The following is a 15,589-nucleotide window of genomic DNA, read 5'->3' as shown; positions in this document are numbered from 1 at the left end:
ATGTATTTAGGGTCCCTTGATGGATAAATGCTAGAAAAAAAATCCTTAGTATAAACAAAAGTCTAGAAATGATTTAATTAGAAAGCACATTAGACATAGCTCATTTGTGCATCATTCTGTTATGGAAATGAGCTTGGGTTTGTCCAGCCAATCACAGCCTGTACTTGTACGGCAAACTAATATTTAGCACTCACTAAGAGGTCTGTAAATACTGACTGTCTGTGCCTGCCACATATGTCTGTAAATCTTTTTATGGAATTATTAGATATGTGGATCCCAATTAAATTGTTCATGGTTCAATAGCCTTTGGTGTAAAGGATCGATTCGAATTTCGGTTCGGATCTATTCGAATTTGGAAAAATTTGAATGAATTCGTTTCGTATTTATTCGGATTCGGAAAAAATTTGGTTCGAATCGATTCGGAAATTCGGAATTTCGGTAAGTGTTAGGTGGGATGTGCTGTATATTACACTAGTATTATGTACTGTATATTAGGTTTAACCCATAGCAAAGTAATACAACCTAATATACTGTACAATACTAGTGTAATACACGGCCATCCGAATCTACCGAATACATCCGAATCGATTCGGATGTATTCTAATCGATTTGGATGTATTTGATTAGATTCGGATTTATTCGGTAGATTCGGCAGTATTTTAATTCGGAAATTCAAATCGATCCGAATCTCCGAATTTTCAGAATTTCCGAATCGATCCGAAACTAATCGCACATGTATAGTAATGACTGAAACAGATAACTCAGTAGCTTGGCCTGGAATGGCCCGTGCTTGGCTAATGGTGACACACTCAGGCCAGAGTTTGTCAGAGGGAAGTTGTGGTATTTGCAAACACCATTAATCCAGGGACTAAATGTTAAAAACATAGTTAAAGGGACAGTAAAGTCATAATTAGACATTCATGGTTTAGACAGTGCATACAATTATTATAGTACTTATATTACTTCATTTGCTTTCTTCTCTTGTTATCCTTTGCTGAAAGGTTTATCTAGGTAAGCTTAGGAGCAGCAAAGAACCTAGTTTCTAGCTGCTGATTGGTGGCTGCATATTTATACAGATTGTCATTGGCTCACACATGTGTTCAGTTAGCAACCAGTAGTGCATTGCTGCTTCTTCAACAAATGATACCAAGAGAATGAAGGAAATTTGACAATAGAAGTAAACTGGAAAGTTGTTTAAAATTGTTTGTTCTACCTAAATCATAAAAATCATGTCCCTTTAAAGGCACAAGTAACCTCAAATTTGTATTTCATGATTCAGATAGTCATGTACAATTTAAACAACTTTCCAGTTGACTTCTAATATCAGATTTGCTTCATTCACCTTCTTTTCTTTGTTGAAGGAGCAGCAATGCACCACTGGGAGCTAGCTGAACACATTGAGGCCCATTTATCAAGCTCCGGATGGAGCTTGAGGGCGCGTGTTTCTGGCGAGTCTTCAGCCTAAAGACCGCTACTCCATAACCCTGCCCGCCTGCTCTGATGAGGCGGACAGACATCGCCGCAATTCAACCCGATCAAGTACGATCGGGTTGATTGACACCTCCCTGCTGGCGGCCCATTGGCCGCGAGTCTGCAGGGGGCGGCGTTGCACCAGCAGCTCTTGTGAGCTGCTGGTGCAATGCTGAATATGGAGAGCGTATTGCTCTCCGCATTCAGCGATGTCTGTCGGATCAGGTCCGACAGACATTTGGTAAATGGGCCTCTTAGGGTTAGACAAAGACAAGAGGCATATATGAGCAGCCACCAATAAGCAGCTAGCACAGAGTAGTGCATTGTGCTCCTGAACCTACCTAGGTGTGATTTTCAACAATGGATAGAAAAATCACAAAGCAAATTAGATGATAAAAGTACATTGGAAAGTTGTTTAAAATGGCATCATCTGTCTGTATCATGAAACTTGACAGTTTTGTTGGAAATATTGGGCGCATGGGTGGTTTGGGATTGGGGTATGGTGGCAATATTTAGCATTTGTTACACACAGGTTCTTCGCTAGCTACTGCCCCCTGTTTACCGCTAGAGTAAAGGTGACACATGCAAAAATGAGGGTGCCCGCATGATGCCAGTGCAGACAGTGTGAGATGCTAGGATTCTGCAGTTTGCACATGGGTACCCTTAGGCTTCATGCAGTACCACTGCACTTTGTATCAGAGTACCTGCATATGCCAGCTCAGACAGTGCGAGATGCTAGGATTCTGCAGTTTGCATATGGCCACCCTTAGGCTTCATGCAGTACCACTGCACTTTGTATCAGAGTACCCGCATATGCCAGCTCAGACAGTGTGAGATGCTAGGATTCTGGAGTTTGCACATGGGTACCCTTAGGCTTCATGCAGTACCACTGCACTTTGTATCAGAGTACCCACATATGCCAGCTTAGACAGTGCGAGATGCTAGGATTCTGCAGTTTGCATATGGGCACCCTTAGGCTTCATGCAGTACCACTGCACTTTGTATCAGAGTACCCGCATATGCCAGCTCAGACAGTGCGAGATGCTAGGATTCTGCAGTTTGCATATGGCCACCCTTAGGCTTCATGCAGTACCACTGCACTTTGTATCAGAGTACCCGCATATGCCAGCTCAGACAGTGTGAGATGCTAGGATTCTGCAGTTTGCATATGGCCACCCTTAGGCTTCATGCAGTACCACTGCACTTTGTATCAGAGTACCCGCATATGCCAGCTCAGACAGTGCGAGATGCTAGGATTCTGCAGTTTGCATATGGCCACCCTTAGGCTTCATGCAGTACCACTGCACTTTGTATCAGAGTACCCACATATGCCAGCTCAGACAGTGCGAGATGCTAGGATTCTGCAGTTTGCATATGGCCACCCTTAGGCTTCATGCAGTACCACTGCACTTTGTATCAGAGTACCCACATATGCCAGCTCAGACAGTGCGAGATGCTAGGATTCTGCAGTTTGCATATGGCCACCCTTAGGCTTCATGCAGTACCACTGCACTTTGTATCAGAGTACCCGCATATGCCAGCTCAGACAGTGCGAGATGCTAGGATTCTGCAGTTTGCATATGGGCACCCTTAGGCTTCATGCAGTACCACTGCACTTTATATCAGAGTACCCGCATATGCCAGCTCAGACAGTGCGAGATGCTAGGATTCTGCAGTTTGCATATGGGCACCCTTAGGCTTCATGCAGTACCACTGCACTTTGTATCAGAGTACCCGCATATGCCAGCTCAGACAGTGCGAGATGCTAGGATTCTGCAGTTTGCATATGGGCACCCTTAGGCTTCATGCAGTACCACTGCACTTTGTATCAGAGTACCCGCATATGCCAGCTCAGACAGTGCGAGATGCTAGGATTCTGCAGTTTGCATATGGGCACCCTTAGGCTTCATGCAGTACCACTGCACTTTGTATCAGAGTTCCCGCATATGCCAGCTCAGACAGTGCGAGATGTTGGCAAATCTGCAGTTTTCACACAGACCCCCTTAGGCTTTTTGCTGTACCACTTCACTGTGTAACATCTGTGTACTTATCATTGTATTGTACAAATGTTATAACAGACCAAAGAATAAAGTTCTGAGACAAACTGGAAAATAAAGCATAAAATTATAGTATTTAACCCTTTTGTGTGTTTCCAACCTTTTGAGGCAGCTAAAGTGTAAAAGAATAATTGAGATTGTAAAAAATATGTTTGAACTAGAAATACAAAGTTATTTCGTAATAAGCAATGAGAAAAAAGCAAATACCAGAGCCAGGATGCCAGTGCAAAGGTAGATTTATTCTGGTAGGAAACTGTAAGACAGGGAAGCTCCTACTATCTGACGCGTTTCGCGCATGGGCACATGCGCTTCATCAGAGATGGAAATTTCGTAATAAGTTGAGTATTCAGAACATCCATAAAGATTAATTTAAAAAACAATCAAAATAGTAGAAAAGGTAAATATAATGCTGCAAGGCAGATAACCTGTACAAACTGAACAGCGGCCCCTTTTTCTCAGTGTGTATTACATGTCCAAAACGGATGTGAGCTAATAAAGAAAATAAGTGATAAGAGTTTCAGACACCTGCATGTTTAATAGTTTATTATATAATTAATAACCAGTGTGACACACAACTTAAAAGTAACATATGCAAAGGGTTGTTTGGGAATCTGTGGCACAATATATATACAGAGTTCAAAAGAAAGATGTTCTGGATATCATGTGTTTCCATAAAAACGCTTCTTTATTAGGCAATCCACAATAAGAACATGAGTATGCACAGTCAGTACATAAATAGCAACCTCCGAAGCAAACAGGCAAGGAGACTGCTGGGTTAGACTGCAGCAGACATGTTTCGTGCCTTCTGGCACTTGTTCACTGCTGATCCACAAATGATTTTGAAGAAACAGCACACCTTTGCTTTTTCAGTGGGGCACGGAACAAAAAAGGACTTGCCAGGTCCCAGTCAATCCAGATTCAAAGAGTATTCCAGCCACCAAGTTTTCTTAAACGACCTTTATTTCACATGGGGTCCCAAACAAACAGTTACAACGTTTCAAGCCACACCAGGCTCTTAAGGGTAAAACTTTCTAGTTCTTTACCTGCTACGTGGAAAAACACCCACTATTAACCCCAATAACCCAATAAAAGACACAGACACCAGTTATGGGAGCAAAAAACCCCTTCCCCCGTCTGGGGAGAGGGGTTGTATTTATTAAACAAATAACTTAATTAAATAACCTAATAAACAAATAACGTTGGCTGGCAAGAAAAAAGGCACCCCTGTCCTACAACTCCAAAGCAAGGGGTGCGACCGCCCTAAGGGAACGGGGGACGCCCCCCAAACCCGACAGCCTAGGGGATTTTTTAGGAGGGATCGTGCAGGGAGCCACCAAGCGTCGGCCCTTGCGGCTTTCGTTATATGTGCTCGCCTGTCCCCCTCCTCTTATTACCCCCCAGGCTGTCCCTACTGGATGTTTGTCGCACCCCCTTCTGCCGCCGCAACAGGAACATGACGCCATGTTCCTAACCAACTGAAGTTGAGGGACCCCCGAACTCTGCAGACAACGGTTCCTCAGCCAAAAGACTGTTAGTTCCGAAGGGGGGTCCCTGAAACAGAAAATTAAAGCACTTTGGACTTACAAAGGTCCGAGTGACTATTCAGCCCCCAGCCAAAGTGTTACTATTGCCAGCATCGCCTGCACGCCGTCAACTGGAACACACCCGCCATAACTGGAACCGAAATCTGTAACTTGGGAGGGAAGGGAGGGAAGACAGAAAACAGGTTAGTGACCCTACTTCCTGCCTACAGCCCTTAATATAGGTTGTGCAACAACTCCCTCTAGCTGTCAGACCAGCTACACACACACACATGCAATAATGCACGTAGCAACTAAGTCAAAAGTTAACCCTTAAGTTGCTGCGTGCTTAATCAGCCCTCCACTTTCCTAAGGGTAAAACTTTCTAGTTCTTTACCTGCTACGTGGAAAAACACCCACTATTAACCCCAATAACCCAATAAAAGACACAGACACCAGTTATGGGAGCAAAAAACCCCTTCCCCCGTCTGGGGAGAGGGGTTGTATTTATTAAACAAATAACTTAATTAAATAACCTAATAAACAAATAACGTTGGCTGGCAAGAAAAAAGGCACCCCTGTCCTACAACTCCAAAGCAAGGGGTGCGACCGCCCTAAGGGAACGGGGGACGCCCCCCAAACCCGACAGCCTAGGGGATTTTTTAGGAGGGATCGTGCAGGGAGCCACCAAGCGTCGGCCCTTGCGGCTTTCGTTATATGTGCTCGCCTGTCCCCCTCCTCTTATTACCCCCCAGGCTGTCCCTACTGGATGTTTGTCGCACCCCTTCTGCCGCCACCCAAAGAGGACACGGAACTCTTGCCGCCACTACAAACTCAGTGAAGCCAGAACCCGTCTGATGTTCCCCAAAAATAAATCATTCCCAACCTCCGACAGGTGTATTTCGTCCCTCCGGAAAAGCCCTGGGGTGTCAATTCGGGTGTTATTGTGAGTGATGACCTTACCCCCACCTGCTAACACAGCCTTGCTGATGTCTCTATTGAGCTTCCTCTTTACTCTAAAGCCTGCCTTGCGAGAGCTCATATGCCTCCAAACATTCCTGGAGATAATCTGGGACCACACAATCCTGACCTCAGGAAACTGGGTCGCCAACCATTTGATGTCTGCTATCATCATACTCGCCAAATCCCCCATGGGCATGGTCCCAACATCATTTCCCCCCAAATGTAAAACAATCACATGAGGGCGCCCCCAGCGCCTTCTGGCCTCTGCCACTTGTGTCGGCAACTCCGACCACATCATCCCTCGCTTGCCAAGCCACCGGATTCCTATCCTCCTCGCTGGCAACCCCAACTGTAAACCTCCTGCGCCTGCCACTGCACGCAAGGCAGCCCAATGGACATACGAATGCCCCACAATCCACACTCTCATGCACGGGCGCCCTCCACCTGTAACAATAAAGAAATAGAACCAACCTGGCTTCCTCAAACCTAACCAACAATAACAACTGGAACTTATCTAACGTATTAAACAACAACATCACGCTTCAGCGGTCTTATATATTTTTTAAACTTGTCTGACGCCCACCGCCCTAAGACCTTGATTTCCTTCTCTGACGACCCCGCCATGGCCGCGTCAGTGGCAGCCCCGATCCTAAACGAATGCGGGGCCACCACCGAGGGGTCCCATCCTAAACTCAAGACTACCTTCCTCAGAACCACTCTAAATTGAAAAACAGATAAGAAGGAACCGTTCGCGTGGACCAAAAACGCACCCTCAACCTTTGGCCTGACGTCTGTATACTTTTTACAGCACTGAACCGGGCAAATTAATGGCTCCACCTGCGATAGCAAATTGAGCCATTTTCCTTTCCCCAACTGATCCGTCTTGGATCGAGCCACAAATACCAGGACCACGTCCCCCTCAAGCCTAACATGCTCCATCAGCAGCGCATACCCCCTAGCGCCCTTGGATGGAGCCACTAATTCGCTGACACGCAGCGCAGCGAAGTAAGCCAGCGAAAATGCAGCTGAAAAGAGGACAACCTCATACTCTGAACTGCAGACAATCGGGAGGACCTGCATCATACTCAACAGCCTATCCCTAGTTACTGGTTCTCTGATATCCTTTTTAACCACTGTAACCCTATGTGCCCCTTTGATGGCTGCCCTGGCCAGAAAAGACTTTGACATATCTGGGACTCCATATAACTTGGAAAAGAAAGAAACGGCCGCTGCCCTGCTGCCTATGGCGCCCGGCGCCACTCCTTTCTCATGTAAACACGCCACCCACTGCAAAAAACTATGCACGCCTGGCGTGCTCCAGGATAAACCCTGCATGGACAGAAAGTCCTCCCATTCGGCCCAATACCTGCGGTATGAATGCCATGTTCTCGCCGCCAGCGACCCTTGCAGCAACTTTAGCGCAGTTCCCCAGAACTCACCACCTGCCAGAGATAAGCAGGACAAACGTCACCCCGCGCCTCAGCTGCAGGCGCAGATTCCCTAAACCTATCCCACTGACCCCTGGACAGCGAATCCGCTATCACGTTGCGGACCCCGGGGACATGTCTCGCCGTGAACATAATGTTATGTCGCAGACAGAGCAGGACAAGCTGACGCAACACGTTAACTACTGGGGGGGAGGAAGCCGATAGCCTGTTGATAGCGTGCACCACGCTCAGGTTATCGCACCAGAAAGTAACCGCCCGGTTCCGTAAGCGCCCGTGCCACAGCTCAACAGCTACTAAGATGGGGAAAAGCTCCAGCAGTGTCAAGTTTTTTAACAACCCTGTGCTGCCCCATGCGGCCGGCCACGGCGCCGCGCACCACGAACCTTCAAAATAGGCACCTAAACCATGACCCCCAGCGGCGTCGGTGTATAGGTGCAGCTGTTGGCTGCTGACTGGTTTGGGTAACCAAATCCTTACGCCATTGAAGTCGCGCAGAAATGAGGCCCAGACTGACAGGTCACTCAAGATATCTGCAGAAATCCTAACCGGGGCCCTAGGTAATCTAAGTCCCCTGGTTGCCGCCTCCATTCTGCGATTAAAAATCTTGCCCATAGGGATCACCCTAGACGCGAAATTCAAGAGGCCAAGCAGAGACTGAAAGTCACGCAACGTGGACCTCCCAGCCTCTCTGATGGCTAGAATAGCTGCCAATGCAGCATCAATCTTAGCCCTAGGCAACCTACATTCTCCCTTCGTGGTATCGATTTCGATACCCAGGAAGACAATACGCGTACCAGGTCCTTCCGTCTTTTCCGCTGCCAAAGGAACACCTAGGCGCGAAGAAAGATGAATCATACTAGCAAGCAACCTTGCGCAATCCCCAGATCCTGCCCTACCCATCAACAAGAAGTCATCTAAATAATGCGCTACATGTTCCAGCCCGGACTCGCGAACCACTGCCCAATGCAAAAAGGAACTGAATAACTCAAAGTAAGCGCACGAAATGGCGCAACCCATTGGTAAGCAGCGGTCCACGTAGTACCGATCCTGAAACCTGCACCCCATCAGATAGAAACTCCCCGGATGGATAGGCAGGAGGCGAAAGGCAGATTCAATGTCGACCTTCGCCATCTCCGTCCCTTGCCCTAAACCTTGAATAACCGCCAACGCGGATTCAAAGGATTGGTAAGAAACAGACGTGTCTCCCTCATCGAGCGCGTCGTTCACGGACGCACCCTCAGGGTGAGACAAATGCTGTATCAGCCTGAACTTCCCGGGCTCTTTCTTTGGCACTACGCCTAGAGGGGAGACAACTAAGTTCCCCAAAGGGGGACTTAAATAAGGGCCGGCCATGCGCCCTAACTCTACTTCCTTGGCTATCTTATCCGCCACGGCCTGTGGATGTTGCGCAACAGATTTCAGGTTGCGAACTATAGGGGAGGAGAAAACGGGGCGCTTAACTGGAATGTAAAAACCATATGACAAACCGGATCTAAGGAAGCCAGCCGCTACCTGATCCGGATATTCCCTAAGCAAGCTACAAATTTCCCCTAGCCTCAGGGGTGTATGCGCCCTTTCCCGCAGCTTGCGGTCTAAATGGGGGCCTCCCCCCGCTTGAATCACGACGCCTGGAGCACTCAGAGCCCGCGTGGGCCCCACTGCAGTAGATGCAGATGTGACGAAAGAGACACTGGGTTCCTTTATCACACTGCTTCTCTTGGAACTTCCAACACTCTCTCCCCCCCCCGCCGTCTAAACTGCCTATTCGGCATGCCAGGCAACGCCGGCCTCGTGGGAGTAACGACTGCGCTGTCTGATAGCTCCAGGCCCGAGAACAAATCCATTTCCTTCATTCCAAAATGAAGAATCGGATTAGATTCCAACCTGCGCCGGAACTCGGCGTCGTATTGACGCCATGCTGTCCCTTTACCTCTTGTATGAATGTCATCGATGACTTCCATATACTTGAGGATATTCAGGTTATGTTGAGGGTTAGCTTCCAAATAACAAGAAGCCAATACTCGGAAGCACCGCATCCATTCCTCGTATGTCTCAGGTCTCTTGGCTTTCTTATCGCCAGACCCCTCCTCAACTCTCTCTTTCAGATCCTGCGCTAGCCTAGACAGCTCAAAGATCTTAACGTACCTCCCTTCCTTAATACGCCTAGCAACGCGCGGTTTGAGATGTGAATGGAGCGAATGCACGATGCACGGATAAGTATCCGACGTGCTGGCCACTAGCGACTTTGATGAGCAAGCCTGACTACCCGGCTGGGAACCCAGGACTGACAGTCCCTGGGATCCACCCGGCGCCCCTAAGCTAACTGAGCCTACAACGCTGGCCCCCTTTGCGTCCGCTATCTTCCTAATGTACCTAAACAGCTTGCGCTGACCTTTGTCCTTGAAACCTGATGAACTATCAGAGTCCCCTGTGGAGAAACCATCCTCCCCCCTACAGTGTGGTGCAATCAAGGACTCACCAGCTCCAGTAGCTGTTTCTGCTCCTGATGACGCAGGAACCGACACCAAAGGCATAGGTCGAGGTGTCTGTCGTGCTGCGGGGATCACCACTGCAGCTGACGTCCCGGCTTGACTTGGTGTTGCTGCCGCAGCCTCAGCCGCGGTAGATGTAGATGCTGTCGATGCCATCGCAACCTGTAATACAATAGGGCAAGTGGGGGTATCACCGGAATCGACAATAAGGTTCTGTGCCCCCTGTCCCTGACTCTGTGATACACCTACCCCCTGCAAACTGCCTGGGCCCCTGGCTAAAAGTCTCTTTTTTAAGCTGGCCAAAATATTCATGTACCCCCCTGATTTATTTATGCGTTTCCCAGTGGGGGTTAAATCTACTGCTTGATGTCCCTTCTTAATTGCCCCTTGTCTCGTGCGTTGTGGCTTACTGACCCCTGCAGCCTTTTTGAGAGGACCTTTTCCCTTTTTGCCTGCCCCCTGGCCCTTTCTATAACTCCCAGCCTCACCCTGAGCCCTATTGCCAGGACCGGATACCCCACTTACCTGGGAGGGTATCCGATTGCTGCCTGGCCTGTTGATTGCTGTGTGATGCGCAGCCTCCGGTCTCTGCGCGCGGGCTCTCTCTGAGCAAGATGGCGCCGAGACCCGGAGGGCGCGTGACGTCACCGGGGGCGGAGTCGGCGACGTAACGCGCGCGTGCACCTGGGAGGAAGACCGCATGGCTCCTAGACCATGCGGCGCAGACGGCCCTGCACTAGAAGGCCCTGGATCCGCCTCTCCACCACCGACTACCCTCTGACCGGCAGTCAGAGGAGGAGAGTCGGATCCATCGGACAGACCGGTCTCACTCAGAAGCAAGGGGGACATAGGGTCCCCCTCCACCATGTGAGGATCCGGAGCAGAAGGAGCAGCAGGACCGGTCCCCCCATGCATGCAAGATGCAGGGGCTGCAAACGGCAAGCTGCTAGGCAGGATGGATGTTTGAGGGGGGTTGCCCAAGGGGAAATAAGAGGCCCTAGTCAGTGCAGGGAAGAAAGAAGGGGAGGAAGAGAAAATAGGCACAGCAAGAGAAGAAGAAAAAGAAACCACAGGAACAGAAGAAGGGGAGGAAAAAATTACAGAAGAAGAGACAGAAGAAGAAGGAAGAGGTATAGAATAGGCAGGGAGAAAAGAGGGGGAGGGAGGAGGGGGAGCAGGGAGAGAAGAGGACAGGAGAGCATAAGTAGCATGAGGAAAAGGCATAGCTGAGGGAACAGAGGGAGAGGGAGGAATGATATCACCCATAGTATAGGCTAATGTCCTCCTTCTCTTTTCAGGTGAATCCTGCTCTTCACAAAAACGCCTTGGAGGCCTGGAAGTGCGACGAGGCTTCACCATGCTTCCACCTGCAAGACAGAAAACAGGTTAGTGACCCTACTTCCTGCCTACAGCCCTTAATATAGGTTGTGCAACAACTCCCTCTAGCTGTCAGACCAGCTACACACACACACATGCAATAATGCACGTAGCAACTAAGTCAAAAGTTAACCCTTAAGTTGCTGCGTGCTTAATCAGCCCTCCACTTTCCTAATCATGTATAATTAGATACACAGGTGTATGCCTTATATACCCTTACCTATTATTCTACATCCTGTGTTAGAATCCAACTGCACAACAGTGCCATCTTGTGGATGCAATAATTCAATGCAACTCCAAATTCAACACAGGAGGTGAATAAACACATAGATAAAATCACTTAAAAAGACATATACAACCAAGTACAAATTTAAAAAGAGGAACAATGCATAGCAAAATTATTTCAAACAGCTGATGTTATTTATGTTGTCAATAGAGAAAAAGAATTTTATCTTAATACATTATCACAGATTTTATCAGAGAAAAAGACTCCAGTCAAAATCTTTGTTCATACCCTTTGGCTTCATGCACTCTAGTTTATATACCCAGAACATCTCTCTCATTTTTAATAGTCGTTCCCTATCTCCACCCCTTCTAGGCCTAACTACTTGTTCAATAATTTGAAACCTAAGTTGACTGATATTATGACCCATAGAGAGGAAGTGAGAGGAAACTGTGCGCTTCTTTATTCTTACATCTGATATTAGATTTGTGTTCAGTTATCCTCTCCCTTACATCTCTACAGGTCTCGCCAATATAAATTTAGCCACACGGACATTTAATAAGATAGATACAGTATGTAGCCCTGCATGTGAGATATTTATTTTATATTTCTTCCCAGTAATGGGATGATAAAAAATTTCCTCTTTGATCATAGAGCTACAGTGGGAACAATTCAGACATGGGTAGCAGCCATATCTCTTAGGCCCAATAGGCCTCTCTACCAGTTACACCCATATTCCACTACTTCCCTAAAATCCACAAGGATAGATTTAACCCCCCAGGACGTCCGATTATTGCAGGGATCAACTCCCTTAATGAACCACTTTCAGATTTAATAGACAGTTTTCTGCAACCACTAGTTAAAGCACTCCCTAGTTTCATACAGGATACAACTGCCCTCCTACTTAAACTGAGTCAGATTGAATGGAAATCGACATATCGATTCCTAGTTGTAGTTGTAACATCACTCTACACCTCTATTTCACATGGAAAGGGTATTCAGGCCATTGAGTATTTTTTTGAACATCATAGCAACTATGATAGTGCAACAAAACAGTTTTTACTAACATCCATTGAATACCTCCTCACACACAACTTTTTCATGTTCGAGGGGGGTTTCTATCTCCAAAGACGTGGAACCGCTATGGGGGCAAAATTTGCGCCCTGTTACGCCAATCTCTTCATGGGATGGTGGGAGCGGTTCCACGTCTTTGGAGATGGAAACGCCCTTCAAAAGAATATCATTTTATATGCCCGGTTCATAGATGATCTTATTTTCATAATTGACAGTGACGAACAAAATATTGATCTATTTTGTGACTATCTTAATAACAATAGTAGCGGAATTAAATTAATAGGAGAACAGAATCTAAACACTATTTGTTTTTTGGACATTAAGATTACTGGTAAAGACAATGGCATCATTGAAACCGACCTACATAGGAAACCCACATCAGGGAACACCATACTAGAATACAAATCTTGCCACCCTAGACACACTATACAGGGGATACCGAAGGGCCAATTTATAAGAGCTAAGCTAAATTGTACAACAGAAGTGACTTATAACCTACAGGCCAAAATATTGACCAACCGCCTCAAAGAAAGAGGCTATGAACCAAAAGTATTAGAGAAAGCACGCAAAGAAGTAGATTATCTACCTAGGGAGGATTTGTTAAGATATCGTGACAAAAAAGAAGAAAATGAAAAGAAATTAGATCATTCGAAACCTAAGTTCATAACTACATATAGCCTAGAATATGGCAAAATATGTAATATAATTAAAGAGAGTCTTCCTATACTATATACTGATCCTGGGCTTAAACAGGTTATACAGAATGGCTGCGAATTCATATCAAGGAAAGGGAAATCTATTGGTAATTTTATTTCTCCTTCTGATTGTTCAATTAAACCTAATAGCTGCTGGCTCCAAAAAAGAAAGGGTTTCTTTAAATGCAGAAAAAAAGTATGCAAAACTTGCAGCTATTTTTCTGAGGGTGATAATTTCACTTCCACATCTATACATAAAATTTACAATACCAACTTTTTCATGAATTGTGACACAACTCACGTAATATACCTACTGACCTGCAGGGGGTGCTCTAAGCAGTATGTAGGGAGAACTAAGAGACCCCTAAAGGACAGGTTCTTGGCTCATATTAGATCAATAGAGGATGAGGAGCCTGACACCCCCATTGCCCGACATTTTAGGGAATTACATAATGCTGACCCCAAATTATTAAGTTTACAAGCTATAGACCATATACCACTGTGGAAAAGGGGTGGGGATAGAGAATCTAAACTAAATATAAGGGAAATATTTTGGATTTTTACCCTAAACACAACTATCCCCCAGGGTCTAAATTTCAGAAGAGATATTGATTTATGTATCCTCCATGTTAAGGTTTCAATAATTGTACCTACTCTTATAGAAGTGCTAGATATGAAAAATTATGTGATAAATTAAGTTTATACAATTGGATTTAGTGTACAGCACTTTTATATGAAGGTATCAGCCAGCCAGATAGTATTCACTTAAGGCTATTAAGGAGACTATGTTAATGTATGTATGTACCTTTAAGAGAAATGCCTATTTAAGGTGAGATGATTGGGTTAACCTGTGAGCAGTGAACAAGTGCCAGAAGGCACGAAACATGTCTGCTGCAGTCTAACCCAGCAGTCTCCTTGCCTGTTTGCTACGGAGGTTGCTATTTATGTACTGACTGTGCATACTCATGTTTTTATTGTGGATTGCCTAATAAAGAAGCGTTTTTATGGAAACACATGATATCCAGAACATCTTTCTTTTGAACTCTGTGTATTTCTACAGCGCTTGAGACGAGAGCGCTGTGTTCTGGTTGGTGAGTCCATATCTCGGCGTGTGACGTCATCCCACGCTCCATAGTGCCGTGAATACAGGAAGAGGGTAAGGCAGAGCGCGTCGCTCGAATCTGGTCTTGTTTATATATATATATATATATGTTATATTTAAGGGATATTCTGGTGTAAAAATAAAAGGCTTTATTTAGAGCATTTTGCTTTTAAACAAGATCCGTTATATTAATAAGTGCATAACCCCCTGCAAAGAATTAAGTACATAGTCAAAACTGTGGCACTCCAGATCAGAACACAGTTAGCGAGAAAATCAGGACCAGGGATACATGCATATTCTCCATTCACTGGCTGTATCTTTATCCTGAGCAGGATGGGGGTATTCCAGAAGTGCAACCTACTTCACGTTTAACCTTTTTAAAGGGGTTAAACACATAATAAAATAGAGAATTTGTTTAAAAATAATTTTAAAATGTATCAAATGTAAAATTATAAAAAAATAATTTTAAAATATATTAAGGACTAGATAACTAGTGGAGCACTATTTAGCACTTTCGCTCCCACGCTAACTCCGCTAGAAGCAAGCTTTTTACGTGCATCGGGTAGCGCACATATTACAAGTTGAAAGTAAAAAGTTATTGCACACCTGCTAACCCATTGCCCGCGAAAAAGCCGAAGTTAGAATATCGTGTGCACATTCACGTATTTCCCCATAGAAATACGTGGAAACCTGATTGCATATTCTTAAATGCGCTAACCCAACATGAAAATATGAATATTTCACGTTGCAATGTTCTTCACATAGAAGACTATGTTCTATTTATTCATACATATTTCTATATATATCTGATGGTATTTTTGTACAATATAAATCTATACATATATATATTATATATATATATATATATATATATATATATATATATATATATATATATATATATATATGTGTGTAAATAAAGGTGGAATACCAGCGCTAAAACGTCATTCTTTGTAGGTAAATATGTGATAAAACTTATAGGTTGATGTTTAGTATTAGTCTATACCTACCTAAGGTATTTATACAAGTGAAAGGGACAAGTGTCCCAATGAGTAGATAGTATAAATGTTCCTTATCCTGCTGCATGACATAGATACAGGGTACCCTTAACACCGTTAGAAATTATGATAAACAAGAGAAAATCTATTTAACTCAGCGCACAGATAAA

Source organism: Bombina bombina, chromosome 12 (assembly GCF_027579735.1).
Source record: "Bombina bombina isolate aBomBom1 chromosome 12, aBomBom1.pri, whole genome shotgun sequence".
In the NCBI taxonomy this organism is placed as follows: Eukaryota; Metazoa; Chordata; class Amphibia; order Anura; family Bombinatoridae; genus Bombina; species Bombina bombina.
The sequence above is the reverse complement of the archived record's forward strand: the minus strand, read 5'-3'. Positions refer to the sequence as shown.